Source organism: Oenanthe melanoleuca, chromosome 2 (assembly GCF_029582105.1).
Source record: "Oenanthe melanoleuca isolate GR-GAL-2019-014 chromosome 2, OMel1.0, whole genome shotgun sequence".
Classification (NCBI taxonomy): Eukaryota; Metazoa; Chordata; class Aves; order Passeriformes; family Muscicapidae; genus Oenanthe; species Oenanthe melanoleuca.
Window position 1 is genome coordinate 145,645,827 of NC_079335.1, and position 20,120 is coordinate 145,665,946.

Here is a 20,120-nt window from a genome sequence, read left to right on the forward strand (position 1 = left end):
GCAGCTCACTGCAGCTGCTGGGGCTGGGGGTGGTTTGCCTTAAGCAAAGGATGCCAACAAACCCACTGAGCCCAGGAGGAGAGCTGCAGGCCCAGCTCCTTTCTGAGTCCTGACAGGGCAGTGTTCCATGCCATAACCACTCCCAGAGCCTGTTACCCAGAGCTGCATGTTCCCAAAGTATTTCTCCAGGTGTGGGACTGAGAACAGGGTGGGGAGCTGGGGTCAGTGGAGGGGCTGAGAAACTGTGACACACCAAGGGCAAACTTGCAGTCCTGAGTTTGCAAGGAGCAGCTCAGATCCTGTCACAGTGTAGTCCCAGCCTGTAGAGGATAGGAAGATGTGAAAATTCCTGGAATTGCAGTGCTGGTGACCCCAGGCTGGCCAGGTGTGAGCCCACATTTTTTAAGGCTCCTTGACACTGAGCCCACATCAACAGGGAGGATCCAACTCTGATGTGCTGTAAGATCATCCAAGTGCAGCTCCCTGATTCACAAAATGCAGAGAAAACAAGAGGTTGCTCAAAATTTCCCCACTTCTTGCATTGAAGCCCTTATGCCTTGACACCCTCAAACAATATCCCATTTAAATCCACAAGGTTCTCAGAGGCAAGAACCTTTTAAGTCATGGTCAGAATTCAAGAAGAGTTTGGACAATGCTCTCAGGCACTTGGTGTGATTTTTGGGGTTGTCCTGTGCAGGACCAGGAGCTGGACTCGATGATCCTTGTGGGTCCCTTCTAACTCAGGATATTCTGTGATTCTCTTTGTGTTTGGTGCTTGTGTTGCTCTGCTGAGCATTTTCAGACCTGAATTAGGACTCACCCAGGAAATACTGGAGAAATCCCACCAGTACCACCCATTCTTCTCCTGTGGCTGGTTCAAAGCAAGGATTTGACCTGCATTTTTCCAGGGGAATGACTAACATTAGGAAGCCCAGGAAAAGCAAGGGAAAATTCTGTCCAAGTTATTCCACTTGGTGCAAAATGCTTTGTCTCACTGATTCAGACTTTTGAAGCAATGCAATTCTGGGAAAGATTGGATTCATCAGGTTGCAAATCCATTCCCCCTTTTCACTTGTCCTGGTAAATATTTACCCCCACCAAAACTGATGGGCTGCAGAGGAGCACTGCCCAGTCCTGGGAATGCACCCAGTGAGGTGCCTGAGGTGTGAACTGGAGTTTCAGGTCCCAGACAAGCAGCAGAGGAGCTGCAGCACAGAGCTGTGGAGCAGAAGTGCAGCACCACTGCCAGCAGCCTCCTTTGTGGGATGTGGGGGAATCCCTTCCCATCTGTTCCAGGCAGCCTTGCTGGGGGAAGAGCCATCACTCTGAGACACACTGAGCATTTTCCCTCTGCTCTCCCTGTGCTCCCTGCTCCTCTCCATTTGCAGAGATTTCTTCTGGGTGTTTGCAGCTTCTCTGGTGCTCCAGCCCTGTGCCAAAGACAGCCAGGAAAGGTTTGCCTTTTGGAGATGTGTCAGCTGGTTATTTCCCCTCCCACAGCCTGATTCCCCACCAGGCTATTCTGCATCCTGAAGATGGGATGTTCCCTAGGCTGAGGGGCTCCTTCAAAAAGTGTGGAGCACATCAGCATGCCAGAACCGTGCCCCCAGGCACCCCACTCACAATTATTTCATTACTGAGCATCCAGGCACGTTGCTTTTCTGCTCCCAGGGGTGTTAGAGGGATGAAATGAACCTGCTGTGGCAGGCATGGCAGTGTCAGCCATGCAGGGCTGCCAGCCCAGCTGCCTTGCCTCCTGTTCCAGGAAAGCAGAGGAGCTGGGGGTGAAATCAGAGCTGAATTCCCACCCTGGGGACGTGAGCAATCAAGTGAATGATGACATTGGGACTGGGCCCTGTTTAACTGCCTTAGTGCAGGGATTTGGCTCCGTGACTTGGCCTTGTCTGCTCTGTTTTTCATCCAGCTCATCAATAAAATGGAATTCAGGGGCTTCACTGCAAATGACAGTGTGGAGCAGGCTGTCCTGGCCCCACACAGAGCACACAGCAGAGCTCAGCACTTCTGCTGCTCCCAGCTCCAGCCTGACCCCCAGCCCCAGGGGAGCACAGAACTGACCCCAGCAGGGCAGCTGCATCCATTGGCTGCATAAGATCAGAGATGTGCCTCTGAAAAGGCATTAAAACATTAAATTAAAACTCTATTAAGAGGCACAAATACGTTTGAGGATCGTTATTTTGGGCTCCAAAATTCTTTACAGAAATAAAGTCAAATTCTGATCCTGCTTGCACCAATCAGTTCACTGCAGTGGCTCCTAAATTGCACCAGCATTAAACTGGGATTTGCCTTCAAAATAATTCCTTTTATTTCATTTTGGAGCTGTTTACTCCCTTTTTGCATCAGGGTTGGAGTAAGCCCCTCCTCTTCTATACTTCAGTGATTGAATTATTAAAAATTATTAATAAGTGTAGAACAAATAAAAATATAAACAGTAAATTATTGTCTCAAGGTCTAGAGGTACCAGGTTCAATACTACCATTAGACTGTAGATATTTCTGTTCAGCTGGGACCTGTGTTGCCTTGTGACCCTCTCACAAACAGCAAGAAACGAGAATATGACCATGTTTAGGTTTTAGAAAAGAAATTCTGTTGCAGAATTTTGGGGGCTTTAAAGTCAAACAAGTTTTTAAAATCTTCTAAAAGAGTTATGTGTGCAGCAGCAGCATTACTGCAGTGGTGAAATGAAAAGGGGAAAGGCCAGAAGATGAAAGATCTGAACACTTTAGTTTATTTTTGTTTTGTTTGGGGTGGTTTTGCTAGGAAACAAACTATATTTTTCTCCAGGAAGTTGTTGCTGAAGAAAAGATATTTTATACGTGAACTAATAATCAGATTTCTTTCTTTCTCTGTATCCCACTGGGTTCCCATTCATCTCAAAAGCAGTGAGGGTCATGTCTGTGCCACAGGGCTCTGTGGGCAGAGGGATTAACCCCAAATCTCTGCTCCAATCTGCTGGAAATGCTTTCAGAGAGAAACACACCTGCTGACTAGTGAAAGGTGCTGGTAGTTTTTCCAAAGCAAAATGGAGTTCCAAAGGAAGTTCAGGAGTGAATGAGCACCACTTGGCTCCATGGCAGGGATTAAAGGGTTTGGTGGGATTCCTTTGTGTCCATTCCAGCTTCACCACAGGGTTTAAACAAGGGGAAAGGAAATACAAAATAATTTCAGACTAAAAGGAAGTCTCTCAAACTGGGAAATGCCAGTGTGTGTCTTCATGAAGCTTATTTTATTCTGGCCACACAGGCACATCTTGGTTTGATAAATGCCTGTGGAGACACAGGTGGGTCAGAAGCAATGTCCCTTCTCTGGAAGGTGAATCCAGCTGTAACAGGAAACATTTAAATACAAAACACTCCTCCTGCTTTCAGGTTGGGTGTTTGGCACAGCCCAGGTTCCCTCCCGTGGCATCTCTGCACCCATGAACGTGCCAAACTCCTGGGGACAGGGATTGCAGCCCTGAATTCCCTGGCTCACAATGTGAATTTGCTTTTCCCACCCTGCTGGTGGGGCCAGCACCACAAAGCTGCTTCCCTGGAGATGAACCTGGAAGAGCAGGGGGTCCCACATCCATCCTGAGTGGCTGCTGGCATCATTCCACACTAAGCTGCTGTAATGAGGAAAACATGCGAGTCCCAGACTGGCACTAGGGTCAGATGTCCCAAAATGTGGATTTCAATCAATATCCTTTCAGCCAGTCAGCTTTCCATCCCCTCTCCAAGCCTCTCAAATTTGCATATCAGTCTGATGAGGTATAATTACTGTGACTGACCTTGTTATTTCCCCTGGAGACCTGTGCAGATGTAAACTCTGGCTTTTGATCACAAGTTCCTTGGGAGCACAAACCATCTTTTCCACCTCTTCCTGAGCATCCTTATTTGCATTGAATTGTGCTATATCCTGAAGAGTCCTGGGTTTGAAATTCTAGTTATTTCTAGAATTCTGTGAAATCACAAAGGAGAAAACAAACTTTGGGACTGGAGGCTGCATGTCTGTAAGGAAAATAATGCCCACATGTGTTCTGGGGGCCAGACCCTGAGCACACACATTGGCAGCAGCAGAGTACCAATATTTTATACCCAAGTTTTGTGGATATTGTACATTTGTACATAGAGAAAATCTGAAGAGCACATTAAAAAAAAAAAAAAATCCCAAAACCCACATTTTTGATACTCAGATGATGATGATGATAAATCAAGTTTGAAAAGGCATTTTTGAACTTGAAAGTGCATTTTTCAGAGCCTGTTTCAAACACCTCAAGCTGTGGGTCAGCAGCTGGTGCCAAGTGACCCTTCTCACTGGAGCTGCTCTGCCCTCCTGTACATAGGCTTTGACAGCAGAGGGTGATGGGGACTGGCTGTGAGCAGAGAATCTCTGTCTCTGTGCACTTCTCTGTACCAGGTGCTTGTGATGTATCCTCCATGCCAGCAAGAACAGGCCTGCTTGCCCAGCACAGGTGAAATCTCTGCCTTGTTTCATGGCCTTTTGCCTGATGTTATTTATTTTTGGTCTGACTGTGTACATATGCAATGAAATGGCTATTTTTTATTTTTTTTTTAATTTTTTTTTCCTTTGTATTTGGTTCACCTCCTTGCTTCAGAGGGGGTTCTTCTCTGTGGTTGACACTGCTGAAAACAAGCAATAAAACCATTGTGAAGACATTGTGTCTGAGGTGTTGCACCTGATATTTTAATTCATTTTTTACAGTCCTGGAGAGGACACAAAGAGGAAAAAATAAGAAGGAAGTTGTGAGCTGGAGTGGTTCTTGATTAGAGTTAAGCATAATGACCTCATAATTTTAAAGGTTAACCTTTTAGACCAAATCACTCTTGAAATCAGAGAATTATAGAAAGATTTGGGTTGGAAGGGACCTTTGTAATGGTTTTGAAAGCAAAACCAGTGAGGGACTCTAAGTCAGAAATACAATTTAATAGGAAAAAAAAGAGAAAAATAAAATGCATGCAATAGTACAAAGGAAAAGCCATTGCCAGGGTCAGAATACAACCTGACACCCCGCTAGTTAGGGTGGTGGCAGCAGTCCAGATGGAGAGGCTTTGTTGAAGCAGTGATCCTGTAGGAAGGTCTGGTAGCTCTTGTCCCCTGGAAACCAGTGGGTAAGGGCTGCCTTGGTGTTCCAAATCTCAGTCTTTATCTGGGTAGGAAAGGCTTGGCTCCTCCGCTGGCTGGAGCATCTCCCAGTGGGATGATGGAATTTTATCAGTCATGCACAGGGACTCAATGGCCATTAACAGGAGATATCTCCTGGAGGGAGGATGGGCTGTGGGAAAGATAAAAAACACTGCCCTGGTTTTTTAACAGCTGGCCCATTAGCAGAGGATATCTCCCACAAAGAATCACTGTCCCACCTGGTTCGGCAGATGGTGATAGAACACACACTTTTGGGCACATCTTTACATTGTAACCTAGGACAACTTTTAAAGGCCATTTATTCCTTGCAGTGAGCAGAGACATCTTCAGTGTCAGTTCTGAGGAGACCTTCTTGGAGATCTGTGCCAGCAGAAGAACCAGTACCAAATCCAACATAAGTAACCCCAAAACCTCCACCACTGCACGAGCTGGGTGCATGGATGGCACTTTGGAGGCAGGACTGGTGAATGGAGGTGACAACCATGAAATCACAAACACACTGTCGTCATTTTGTCACCATCCACAAGTGTGGAATGACTCCTGAATTTACAGGAATGTCCAACCTGACACACAAATACAGATGTGTTGATTGTTGCTGTAATATCCTCCAAAAATATCCTTATTGTCCAACAAATATCTTATTGACATTATAAAAAATGTCTTTATTGCTCACAACAAAGCACAAGCCTTCCTCTGTGCTGGAGAAAAGCCAGGCAGGCAACCACAAGTGAACAGCTATTGCTCATCTCAAAGACACATTATTTGATGCAGGGAGTGAAAATAGATCTCAACAAGAGGTCAGTGAGCTTTTCCATGTCCATAGGGCCAGTTTGGCCACTCATCCTCTTCTTGAACTGATTTATCCCCAGTGTTCACACTGCTGATAAAGGCCAAACCTACAACTTGAAATGACAAGTCTTGGCTATATTTGTCCCTCTTTCTGCATGGATTAACCATTTTAATTTAAAAACAAGGGGTCTGATGCTCTGGGCCATTCTGAGAGGTGTAGCTGTTTGTGCTGACTTCCACTGGATCTCTCTGTGGGCTGAGCCAGAAATCAGGAAAACAAGTTGTGAGGGCTGGGGAAAGGGAAAACCAGCCAATTGCATTTATTCTGTGTCTGTAGAGCTGAGGATAATTCCATCCTGGCAAAAAATCATCTTCCACACGAGGAACTCCAACCTCCTCAGAAATGAATGTAAGTGGGTTTGATGAAGGTTGCCTGAGAAGTCTGGAAAAAAACCCCAGCCCAACCCTCTTTGGTCCCATCTGTGTGACCTCTGTGTCCTTCCTTGGCTGGCAAAGACCAAAGCATGGCTTTTTTTAGGTACACACCATTATTCTGGATTTGATGGAACATGCAGTCACAACCTCTGGAAAGTTTTGAGTTTGGCTTTTAGGGCTTCTCTGTGTGGATTCAGTTTTCATGACTGCAAAAGCACGTTTCTCTAATAGAAAGAATCATGTTTAAAGATGCCAAATGACATCTTCTTTCTTTGATCCCCTGTGATTTCCATGGCAAAATATCAGGATGAGGAATTTTGTGATCTCCATGACATTAAAGCAATTTCCCATGTAGTGGATCAATCCTAGTGGTTAAATCACTCCACATGTAGGTTGTATCTACACCTATAGAGGGGATATAAAGGTGATATAAAGTCTGAACTGTGACTCAGTGCAATCCTCAGAGGGAATTTGGCAGTGCTCATCTCAGAAAGATTCTGGGTTGTCCAAGGACCCCAAGGACATGTGGCACAAAGAGCCTGGGCATTGTGTCACAGATGTAACACTGCACTTTCTGAATGCCTGAAAACCTCTTCTGACCCTGACAGTGCAAATCATCCCTACTGTAGAACCCCTTAGGCACTTACTCCTTTGTTGGATCACAAGAACAAAGGCAGGTGAGTGGCAGTGTCACCTTTAAATTGCCATTTCCCAGTCACAGAATCACAGCATCCCTGAGGTTGGGAAAGCCCCCCCAGACCACTTAGTGATTTATTATCTTGCCACCAGCCACGTCCAGCCTTTCCTTGGACACCTCCAGGGGTGGGGATTTCCATGTGTGGAAAGCTCAGAACTCAACTGGGTTTGCATCCAAAGCCCAGAGAAGAAGTTTCCTGCACATGGCACCAGATCCCTTTCTCTGGTTCCAAGTGAGAACCCCTCTCAGTGCATCCCCACCCATCACCTCTGATTAAACCCCTCCCCTTGGGCACATCTCCACTCTTCCCAGGATAGATCAACACCTTGAAGTAACTTGGAATGCTGAAACCAGCCAATATCACCTACCCCTGGTTTGCAGAGCAAATCTATGTAATTATTGTACAACAGCTGAGATAGAGGGAGAAAAAAGTAAGGAAAACATTTGGCTTGCAAGCCTGTGATTTGATGTTGGATAAGACAGGACACTCTAAAGCACATTTTGTTGTCCAGATGTTAGAAGAAATCATAAAATCACAGACTGGTTTGGGGTGGAAGAGACCCCAAAGCACATTTTGTTCCACACCCTGCAATGGGCAGAGACAATTTCCATGGACCAAGTTTCTCCAAGCTCAGTTCAATCTGGCCATGAACATTTCCAGGGACAATTAATTCAACTCAGAACTTCAATACCTTGGTAATTAGGTGTCCTGGATGACAAACAGGAGTTCTGTCATTTAGTATCAGCTCCAAATCAAGGAAATGGCTTTTAAAGCACAGGGATGCCAATATTTGATGTGAAATAAGCTAGGGTTGAACAACACACACATATTTGTCTTTCTCTCCTGAAAAGTGTCTGCACCCTATTGTCATTTTTTACCTGAACCCACTTGTGAAACTTATTTTACAAAGGAAGTAAAATACCAGTAAAAGACCCCAACACTGAGTTGGGCACTGCTGCCAAGAATCTGCCTCCCACAACTCTTACAAATTTATTGCTCTGGGATACCTAATTCAATGGCTGCTTCTTATCAGCCACTTAACTCTGAGCTCTTTGGCATAAAGCCATTAAAATCCATAATATTTCATTATGTCCTATCTGTTCCCAGCTAAAAAAATACAGGGATCTGGTAGAAATATGGCCTCAGTTGGCAATGATTTATGTGTGTAATGCGATTTTTGGGTTGGAATGCATGCAGGTTTTCATTCCATCCCATCAAGTATTTCCCATCAAGTGTGATCTAGTTGGCCACTAAATTCCAGCTCTCCTCGTGTCCTGTTTAATCCACAGGTAGGAGTCTCAGCAGGGGGTTCCAGGAATTCTCTGGCTCTTGAGAAAATTCCAAACCTGTTGGTCCACGATGGGAGAAGGTCTCTTTTGGCTGAGTGAACTCAGCCCTTTCCCAGTTCATCATGATCACATTTCCAAGGATCTCTGCAAATTCCCTGACATAGAGAAGACTGAATGGTTTTATCCTCCCCTGCTTCCACTACTGGCCAGGAACCCTCAGTTTCTGAGACAATTACTGTAATTTGGCCAGAATTGGGCATGGATAAAGCTTGGAATCAAAATTATAGAGAATAACTCAATTCTGGGCTCTCAATAGCTCCCCCATCTCCAAGGAAAGATTTGGAATTCATCAGCTGGATCAGTGATTAGGGCTTGTGTGAACAAATGATTGCACTTGTTTGGGGAAAGGGAAAGGGAAAGGGAAAGGGAAAGGGAAAGGGAAAGGGAAAGGGAAAGGGAAAGGGAAAGGGAAAGGGAAAGGGAAAGGGAAAGGAAAGGACCCAGGCAAAACCAATGGTGCTTTATTTTGAACAAAATGTTAAAACAGACATGCTATGAAGGATTTTTTTCCCCTGAAAAGAGTCATAAAAATACCACTTGAAATTTTACTATGACATAAAATTGAACTTTTCACTTCAGCCATTTGAAAATACTTTTTTTTAAAAAGTAAACAGAAGAGAAAGAGTCAAGGTAAACTCAAAAGGACTTGCAAAAGAGGAGGATGTCACTGCCTCCTTCCCACTGACTCATCTTAGAGCAACTAAATAAAGTGAGAGCAACAATTCAGATCAAGACTGAGTCCTTGCTTTGGACAACCTGCTCTAGTGGAAGGTGTCCCTGCCCATGACAGGGGAGTGGAACAAGGTGGTTTTTAAGGCCCCTTCCAGCCCAAACTATTCTGGGATTTAATATCCAACTGCATCAGTTCATTTCTTCTATGACCATGATGATTTATTTGTAGTTATAGTACACGTTGTTCTTGTGGCAGATTAGAAACACAAGGTTTCTGTGGAGCTCAGGAGTGGCAAGAGTCAACAAGCACCTTTTCCAACATCAACAAAAGATGTCTAGAATCCAGCAACTCTCATCATTCAAATCCAATCTAATTACAGTGCAAAATGTAAATTAATGCAGCATTCTTTGGAGAGCTGCTCACATCCATAGTAATATGCCAGCTCTGGAAGTTGCCCAAGCCTTGAACAAGAGTGAAATTCTTCAGATTCAACACCAAGTGCTCTAGTGTGTTCACAGGGAAAAAGCATTTTGGGTGTTATTAAAGCAAAGTTTAAAGCAGCAATTGCTCCAACAAGGGAGAAATGTCCAGGGAGTTTTGAGATGGGGTCCCACACACAGGTAGAACACATCTTTGGCCAGGAGATAAACAAGTCCTTGAGAAGCCAAGGGCTGGCAAGGTGCTGGAGAAGTGCAGGCTGACACAAAAGTTTGAAACATTTCAGCAATGAAGAAAAAGAGAGTCCTCACTGCTGTCACCTGGCTGCAGAAACTCATTACCAAAGCTTTTACATTTCAGGAACCAAAAATGCCAAATTAAACTAACACAGTGCAGCTTGGTGGAGTGGACAATGAGAATTTCCTTTATTCTGAACTCCTGTTAATTCTGAACACTGATTTTAAGCTGTTCTGACCTTCTCCAGATGCAAACACTTCAGCTGAGTGGGTTTGCTTTCCTCACCCAATCTTAACAGGGTGAGTACAAATTCAGGAATCCTCACATCAGGAATAGATCCCACAGGCAGAATTCAGCCATAGAATGTGAACAAACCTTCCACCCAATGTTTCTGTCCAGAAAAGCAACGTGTCTCTACAGAGAGAAGCTGAAAATCTACATTTCATTTCACACAAAGCAACACTGGTTTCCCTCTTCTGGGTGGGACAGGGTGTGAAAAGCTATTGCCAGCTTTGTAAACACAAAGAGAATTGTTATTGTAGTATTGACTTTCTGGGGGGAAAATTCTCTCACCTGGTTTTAGGCGTCAATTAAGCAGCTATTAATTCCAGAGCCACTCACTGGAACTCCTTTCTAGAGACTTCTTGTCAATGTAGTTAATTCAGTTTAGGGGGAAATTCATCTGTGCAGGTGCAGCAGATACATTTATACTCAACTTAAATATACTTAAATAACCCCAGGTTGTCTGGTTTAAGACTTTGGGAACTAAAAGACAGAGAAGACACTGAAATTCCCAGATTTTCTCTTTGAAAGGGGCAAAATGTGCACCACACAAAGGGCTCCTCTCTCTGAATGCATTGCATGGAAACCATAAAGGAGGGATTTAGGGAGTCCTGATGGATGTGAGCTCCTCTGCAAAGGTCTAAGGACAAGGACATCCAAGGGATGGATGGATGGATGGATGGATGGATGGATGGATGGATGGATGGATGGATGGATGGATCACCAGCATCCACACCAGTCTTTGGCCTTCTCAGATTAGTGAATACAAAAATTGATAAATTCTTGTGAAGGAAGGTGTGAATCATGGGAAACAACACCAGTAAAAAAGTTGTGATGAAGAAGATGTTACACAAACCCATTTCACTTCAAAACTGGGGGAGGAAAGTAGCAACTATTATAGTTTTGCTTAAATTCACACTTGCACATCTCACAGGATGTCCAGTACTGTCTCCTTATAGAAATAATTGGGATTTGCTTCTGCTCTATGTTAATATTGAATCCAAATTCTTATAATAAGAATTTTTTTGTGAGCAATGCTCATGGAAACCTTGAATATTACAATATTAAAAAATATTTGTCACCAAAAGGACGCTGCTGTTGTTAAGAGCATAATTATCTTTAATACATTAGCACTGAGTGAATGTTCCCATTTGTCAGACAAATATAAATACAGAGCTTTTAAGAAAAGTAGAGAAAACATTTTCTACCTCCAGTAATGCACCTAAAATTCATGACCTTGGCTCAGTGACAGGAATAATTTTTTGGGGTTCAACAGAGAGAATTTGACCATGGATCCAGCAAAGAGGTTAACTGGGATAGAATAACCCCCAGATGATCATTAATACAGTTATTTTCTCTGTGGGTTGTAAAAAGTTTTTTTCCTTCCCCAAAGACAAAATGAGAACAAACCTGAAGTTCAATTTATTCCATTTCTTTCCTAATGGAATATTAACTTTTGTTTTTCACGGGGCTGTTTGGGAGGTTTGTGTTTAATATATTGAAATTGCAGCTGCATGTATTTGAATTATTTATGCAGCCAGACATGTAGGCTGTGATTAAGCTTCTCATTTGGTTGTAACACAAGGTTCATTTCTTCTGCTCACTGATTTAGCATGAGGAAACCTTCCCCGCAGCTCTGCTTCACAATAAATTGCTATTGGCAGATAGAAATGTCAGGTTTACCCTCCAGATGGGAGCAATAACAAATCAGACCTTTTCTTGTTCCATTTATCCCGCTGCACGTGTGACAAGAGGCGTGTGCTGCTCTCTGCTGACTCCGTCTCTTCTCAAACGCGCGATTTTATCACAACTTTTTCCACGGGTTCATTTTGTGGCTGTGAAAACACAGCTCAGTGTCTGTGAAACCAGCTCAGACAAACTTCTCTGGCCCAGTTTTCTGAGGTGTCTTGGTTTGAAGGACACATGTCTGCCAATAAAGGCAGAAGTTTCTCTTTGAAATGGAGAATGTAAACCCCCTTCCTCCAAATTATTATTATGATTGTGAAATTAAGGGGCTCTCAGGCAAAGATATGGGAATTAGGAATAACAGTTCTTTACTAGGAAAATTAAAATAGAAATGCAGTATTACACAGAACAATCCCAGCCCTGCCAGAGTCAGAATCCAAGCTGACACCCGTCAGTCAGTCAGGGTGTTGGCACAGTCCCATTCAATGGTGGCTGCATCCTCCTGCAGGGGCAGATGTGGTTCAGCTGCAGCAGTGCTCCTGGAGAAGGTGCAGTTTTTCTCTGAAGGTGCAGGGATGATGTGGAAAAGTCCAGTTTTTCTCTAGGATCCAGTGGGTAAGGGCTGCATTGGTGTCCAAAATCTCAGTTTTTATGTGGGTAGGAAAGGCTTGGCTCCTCCCCTGGCTGGAGCATCTCCCAGTGGGATGATGGAATTTTATAGTCATGCCCTGGGACTCACTGGCCATTAACAGGAGATATCTCCTGGAGGGAGGATGGGCTGTGGGAAGATAAAGATGATTGCCCAGCTGGTTTAAAGATGGCCCATGAGCAGATAATGTGTGCCAGGAGATCAGGGTCACTGCCCCAGCTGGGTTAACAGATGGGGACAGAATTCACATTTCTGGCCACATCAGCTCAACACATGAGGCTGGGAAGCGGCAAAGAACACAGCAACAAAACTCCTTCCAGGCATCAAGAAAGAGCAACTTATGGAAAAGCCATGGCATTTATATAGGATAGATCATGAAAAACAAAGTAGAAAAGACTCATTGGTCAAAGAAGGCAACACCTCTTTGAAAACATGCTTTCTGCAAAACATCACGAGACACATGGCTCAGTGGTCAACACCAGGTGTATGTCTGTGTTTTCTTTCTTCCTTCCCATGTTTTGTCTCTGAGAAAGATCCAAGCTGGAGCTGAGAAAAGTCAACAGCCTGGGAATAAAACAGATTAGGTTTCTCCACGAGCCTTCAGCAGTGTCCACAGTTTTGTACTTTGGCATGAATCTACTGAGGTTGAACAAATGTTTTCACTTCCTGGGTTGCATTTTTACAGTGAAATTTTTACAGTGAATTTCTCTATTATCACGGGGGACTTGGTCAGTACCAAAGGAGATGTGTGAATGTCTCTTCAACTTCCTGTTTCTCTGAGGTTTCTGCTTGGTTGACAAATATCAAGCATTCCCAAAAGATGCTGTGAGAAGGTATCCTGGGGTAGAGGAGATATAATTGCAGCAAGAGAACAAGGTCAGGGGGATGAGTGAGAACAGGGACAAGGAGTGAAACATGTTTGGTCTTTTTAAAATTTTGTTTGCCAATTTGCTCTGTGCTTGGAGAATCTCAAGCTCAGTTTTCAACTTTGGCATGAATCTATTGAGGTTGAAAAAATGTTTTCATTTCCTGGGTTGTGTTTTTACAGCAAATCTCTTTTATAATCGTAGGAGACTTGGTCAGTGTCATGGAATTATGGAATTTGGTTGGGGTTGGAAGGAGCCTCAAAGCTCATCTCATCCCACCCCCTGCCATGTGCAGGGACACTTCCACTGTCCCAGGCTGTTCCAAGCCCTGTCCAGCCTGGCCTTGGACACTTCCAGGGATCCAGAGGCAGCCACAGCTTCTGTGGGCACCCTCTGCCAGAGCCTCACCACCCTCACAGGGATGAATTTCTTCATGATATCCAACCTAGCCTCTCTCTTTTCAAATTCCACAGCATCTGCTATGATTCTCCAAGCCTGTTTTTGGGCAGTTGGAAACCTCACCCAAAGTGCCCATTTCTTTCCTTGAATAAAGGATTCCCTGGGACTGTCCCAGCTGGAGATGTCAGCAGTGGAAATGTCTGATGCCTGGCCAGGACAATTTACCCACTGCTGCATATTGTGATTTTTTTTTTTATTTTTTTTTACTGCAAGTGCTACAAAACAAGGAGCCTTTTTTTTTTTCTTTGAGTACAAAATCTATTGATCTGAATTTTAATTTATTTTTTGGGACAATTTTGGACACACCAGTACAGTCCAAGAGCAAATCTCTGAATTCCGAGATCCCAAACAGAAAAAAAAACTTGCATCAAACTCTGGATAAAGCTTCCACTGTGGGAGAAACAGGGCTGTAGATAAAGATGGAGCCAAAATCTGTGACTTTCAGAATGTTCCTCCATCTTCTCCACTGCCTCCATCTTCCTGGACATGAAGAACCTGCTTTCAGCTCCTTTAGGAAGGTTTAAAACTGTTTTTCCTGCACTTTCTGAATGTCTGGAAAAGGCAAGTGACAGCAATGGAATGGGTAATGTTATATCTGGATATCATGGGGAATGTTTATCCACTGCCCACTTGTATTTGCAGTGTGGTTTTCAGAGTGCCTCATCCCTCCCTGGTAACTTAGGAATGTATTTATCTGATATCTTTGCTTATTTTTATCAAAGCACTCCAGTGGCCGAGCAGGAATTGCATTTTTCCCACGTTTTATTTCCAGTTTCTTGCTCTCCAGGAGGAAGTGAACACTTTTGCACGTTATGTCACTGCCCACAGCAGCTCCCAGACAGGGTGACCTCTCAAACATGAGTCATCAAAACACCAAGAGCTCCACGCAGGAGGAAGGGTTTGCTGCTGGGAGTTTTTGTCCTGGCTCAGTTCCTCATACCATCTAGGAATCTGGTATGCAAAAGGGTCATCCACCTCAGTGTCTTTGGATTTATAAAAATGGCTGGAATCCTCTTTTGCTGCTCCTTCTCCTCACAGCAGCCTGTGTTGGTGCTGATGATGCTTCTCCAAATCAGCTTTGGGCTCCAAAAATACATCACAGTAACTGCAAGGTGTCCATAGAGTTTCAGGATGTCAAAGGGGGAAGGAAAATTGGGGAAAGGTGGTCTTGCTGAGGAGGAAGCTGACTGAAGAAGCTCACCAGTGCCCTAACTAGAAGGGTGAAAGACACATTCTCTCTGGCCCTAGGAGAAGTGGCTTAGGACAGCTCATGTTCTTACAGATAAACTTTCTGACTCTGGAGGAAAACGTCACATTTTCCATACTGGCTTCCAAAAGCACTCCCTCCATGAAATCCAGCTGCTGAGATTTAGTTTCCCTAAATCTCAGTTTCTGGTGGGATTTAGAGCAGCTTCTAGATCATGCAGAAATTCAAGGAGTGCTGTTAAAGCCTTGAGCCAGTGGAAGGAAGCAGTGGGTGATTCACGGCTGCTGGTAGAGCTAAGCTTGAAATCCAATGTGAAAAAGGATTACAAAGACTCTCCAAGCACAGAGAAAATTTGCAAACAAAATTTTAAAAATGCCAAACATGTTTCACCACTTTTTGTCCCTGTTCTCATTCATCCCCCTGACCTTGTTCTCTTGCTGCAATTATATCTCCTCTACCCCAGGATACCTTCTCACAACATCTTTTGGGAATGTTGATATTTGTCTACCAAGAAAAAGAAACCACAGAGAAACAAGGACATTGAGAGGCTTCCATAGACCTCCATTCACCCCCAAAATAACCACAAGTGGCTATGTGTTTGAGGCAAAAAGCTGTTTTTATTTCCCCTGTTCCAGACACCATCATAGAGGAACATTTCTGCTCACTGGCCAGACCAGTGTTGTTTTCTGTGCAAAATCTGATCAAATTTGCCTAAATCATGGCAGCTTGGGTAATAGGACCTCATGTGAAAACATATCAGGCATCTTTTTATAGGGGAAGTTTGGTTTTGTGTACGTGTTTTTAATTTTCCTGATCTCTCTGCCATACCTGGTTTACTTTGAGAAATGCAGCACTATTACCCCTGGAACAGTCACAAAGGTGCATTTGAAGGCTTCTTTATTAATTCATTTACATCTTTTAATAATGAAGCCTTCTGATCCATGGACACTGGATCAGAAGGGATGATCTCAGCACATGGAGACAGGCAAAGCCATCCTTCTTCATTCACTGAAATGGGCTAAATTGTTTTGTTGAAATAAAAACATTCAATAGTGAATTTTTTTGTCTGCCTAGAAGGTGAATTAAAGTGGAGGAAGAAGAGCTTGAAAAACAGAGGGGAACCTCTGTTGCAAGAAATCCTGCCATAAAATCACAGAATTATCTTCCAGAGAGTGACTTGTGCTAATTGAACAAGATGAGAGTTGGAATTTGGGGTGCAGCCAAGACAAAATGCTCAGGGAGGACTTTGCAGCATCACAAAGAGTAATCAAAATATGCTGAATTATGACATTGGCCACACAGATTCACTCTGAGAATCCCAGAATGGTTGGGGTTGGAAGGAACCTTAAAAATCATCCACTCCAACCCCCTGCCATGGGCAGGGACACCTCCCACCATCCCAGGTTGCTCCATGGCCTTGGACACTTGCAGGGATGGGGTTTTCTGTTGACACAGCGTGTTGGGGAGGAGGAATTTGGCCTTGGATGGAGATCTCCACATCTCCATGTGTGGGTCACACCAGGGAGATCTCCCTGCCTGCTGCCACCTCTCCATCCACACAGGTCTGTGGTTCATATTTTGTGACAAGCTTCCCCATCGTGACCCTTCCTGGATCAAAACCAAGAATGAGGAGTCTGCTGAGAGCTTCCAAGCTTCCACTTGGCCAAAATGTTCTTTTGAGCTGCCAGTGCCATCACTGCCAAACTCAGCCAGGACTCCCTGCAGCTGACCTTTGTGAACTGTCTGTTTTGATTAAAAATTGTCAGTGATAAGCCATCTGGAAGGCTTCCAACAGGGAAATTAAAGAAAAAAAGATTCCTGGTCCATACCATGTAAGAGTATTGCACTGCTACCTAAAGGCCTTCAAACTCACTCATTCTGAATTTTTCCTGTCCTAAAATAGCTTTGTTTTTCTTGCTGTAGCTGTGAGAGAAATTTCTCAAGTTGATCAGGGGTCTGATCACACTCATTTATTTTACTTTTGCAAGCACATTTTTATGCAGGCAGCAGTAGCAGCAGAAAAACAAACCCAAGAAACACCAATAACAATTATAAAATTATAACAATTTCACTACATGGGTGATCAATTTGAGTGCCTGGAAATGGTCCCTGGCACTTTGTGGACATAATTTCAATTGTTCACAGGTCTGTCTACGTGGTTAAATCCAATCTGCAAACCTGATTTTACACTAGCAGGGTCATAGGTCAATGTATCAATGTTATACTGGTTTTCCATAGAGTCACAGAATGGTCTGGGTTGGAAAAGACCTTAAAGATCATCTAATTCCAACCCTCTCCATGAGCAGGGGGTTGGAACTGAGTGACCCTTAAGGTCCTTTCCAACCCAAACCTTTCAGGAATCCATGTCTGGGATGGTCAGGTGGGATTTTGGGATGCTGGAGTCACTGCACACAATCCTGTGTGTGTGCCTTGGGACTGAAGAACTCTGTTCTACCCTGAGATGAAATTCTCTGCTACAGAAGAGGATTTGCTAATGGTTGAGCTCAGCTTAATCCTGTTTAGCACAAGGACAGACTGCACAGCCAAACTGCCCATGGCTTTTCCAGAGGGAACCTCAGTAAAAATCAGAGAAGGAGCTAAATCCCAAGTGAAGGAACAAGGATGGGATCCCTCTGATTTAGTGCACAACCTCAGACAATTTTTGCCTTTTACCAAAAGCATTAATTTACCAAACATCACAACCAGAACTCCTGCAGTGGCAGCCCAGGTGCCACACCTGTGATGCAGCCCTGACAGGTGAGAACAGGTAAGAACCAGCTGCTTTCATGGGCCATTTTTCAGCTGCAGAAGTGGCACCTGGAGGATTTCCTGGCCAGGCAGAAGCAGGATTTCCTTGCCTGTGGTGTGTGCTGGGTGTGCTGCAGCTTTGCACTTTCCTGCAGGCTGGGCTGGAGCCTTTGTGCTGGGGGATGCACCAAGGGGTGTCCCAGAGGGTTGCACAGCATGTTGCTCTTTCTGCATCCTAGAAATTAAAAACACTCTGTGAGAGGCGTGTCCTGGCCCTGTAGGAGCTGTAAGGCATTGATATGCAGAGGAGCTGCTCTCCCCCTGCTCAGAGGTGCAGTGCACTGGCAGGGAGCCCAAAAGGAGGAGAGAGAAGGGCCTGGCAGCTGTTGGAGGCACTTGAAAAAGAGATCAAAGCATATTAAGCCATTGTCCTTCTCCCATTCCCCATTCCCACAGCATGAAGAAAAACTTAATTTTTCTTTCCCTGAATGATACCTTAAGCAACTATTCCTAACTGCAGGAATGACCCCTAAGGTCCCTTCCAACAAAAACCACTCTTAAATTCCATTAATCCCTCTTTTTCAATGTGCTTTGCCATGATGGAGACACAGGTCAAGGAGCAGGTTTGGATGTGGTTCAGAGGAGCTTTTTCCCCATCTCTGCACCAGCCTGTCTCCCTCTGTGCAAAAGGAGGGGCTGCACTCCTGCCCTCCCTCCAAGAGCCCTGTGTGATTTCTGGTCTGGAAGCTCTGCTGCATCCCTGCATTAAACCTGAGGAGCAGCTGAGCATGGGTGGATGTCTTGGGTTTCAACACAGGATGTGGCCAGAAATGTGAATTCTGTCCCCATCTGTTAACCCAGCTGGGGCAGTGCCCCTGATCTCCTGGCACACATTATCTGCTCATGGGCCATCTTTAAACCAGCTGGGCAATCATCTTTATCTTCCCACAGCCCATCCTCCCTCCAGGAGATATCTCCTGTTCATGGCCAGTGAGTCCCAGGGCATGACTGATAAAATTCCATCATCCCACTGGGAGAGGCTCCAGCCAGGGGAGGAGCCAAGCCTTTCCTACCCAGAGAAAAACTGAGATTTGGGACACCAAGGAACCTTCTTTCCACTGGATTCCAGAGGAAAGCCAGACCTTTCCACATCATCCCTGGAGCTTCAGAGGAAACTGCACCTTCTCCAGGAGCACTGCTCCAGCTGAACCACATCTGCCCCTGCAGGAGGATGCAGCCACCATTGAATGGGACTGTGCCAACACCCTGACTGACTGACGGGTATCAGCTTGGATTCTGACTCTGGCAGGGTTGGGATTGTTCTGTGTAATACTGCATTTCTATTTGAATTTTCCTAGTAAAGAACTGTTATTCCTAATTCCCCTATCTTTTCCTGAGAGCCCCTTAATTTCAAAATTATAATAATAATAATTTGGAGGGAGGGGGTTTACATTCTCCATTTCAAAGAGAAGCTTCTGCTTTTATTGGCAGACACCTGTCCTTCAAACCAGGACAGTGGAGCAGAAATAAACAGAGAATCAAGGGATTTTCACTCAAGTCCTACAGCTCCTTCCCCAAAACATCTTGTTCCAACCCAAACCATTCTGTGGCTCCATGAAGGACCACAATGACATTGGTGCACTGTCCTGTGACCCTGCTACCATAACTCCAGGTTTGCACATTGGCTTTAACCACATAGACAGATCTGTGAACAATTGAAATTATGTCCACAAAGTGCCAGGGAACATTTCCAGGCACTCAAATTGATCATCCCTGTACTGATATTGCTACAATACTCCTTGGTGTGCCTTGAGGTGGGGATAAACAGCACATTCCCCAAGAATTTCTGGGAGTGTCTCATGGGGGAGGGCAGTGTGGGTCATTCCTGATTAACATTTTGGATGGAACATATTTTGGAAAGTTAGAGTTTAATAAAATAGCAGTGGGCCATTCCAGCAAGGCTCAATACCAGAGCTCAATACCTATTTCACCCACTGCAATATCTGTATCCTTAGTGTTTATTCCAGTTTTTTTCTGAGTCCTTTGCACTGTCAGACCTTACAGGTCACAAGGACATTGCTTGGGCAGCAGGATGGCATGAACAGCATCCCTGGGCTGGCTTTAGGATGTCTGCAGTGCCACCAAAATCAGTCTTGAGGAAGAAACCTGACCTCAGGGCAACCCCTGCTCTCCATGGACTATGATTTTCTTTCTCCTCTCCCCAAACTTTTCAGAAATGGGCATTAAAATTCATGTATTGCTCCCTGTGGGATTGATGAGGTGACCGTGGATGTTCTCCCGGTACAGCTTTGAATTTATAGAATATTTCTATCTCTATGCTTTATTTATAAGAAATATATCTATATTTATGCTTTTTTCATATTTATGTTTATATTTAAATTGATGCTTAGATATTTATATTCCTATTATCTACTTTTAGC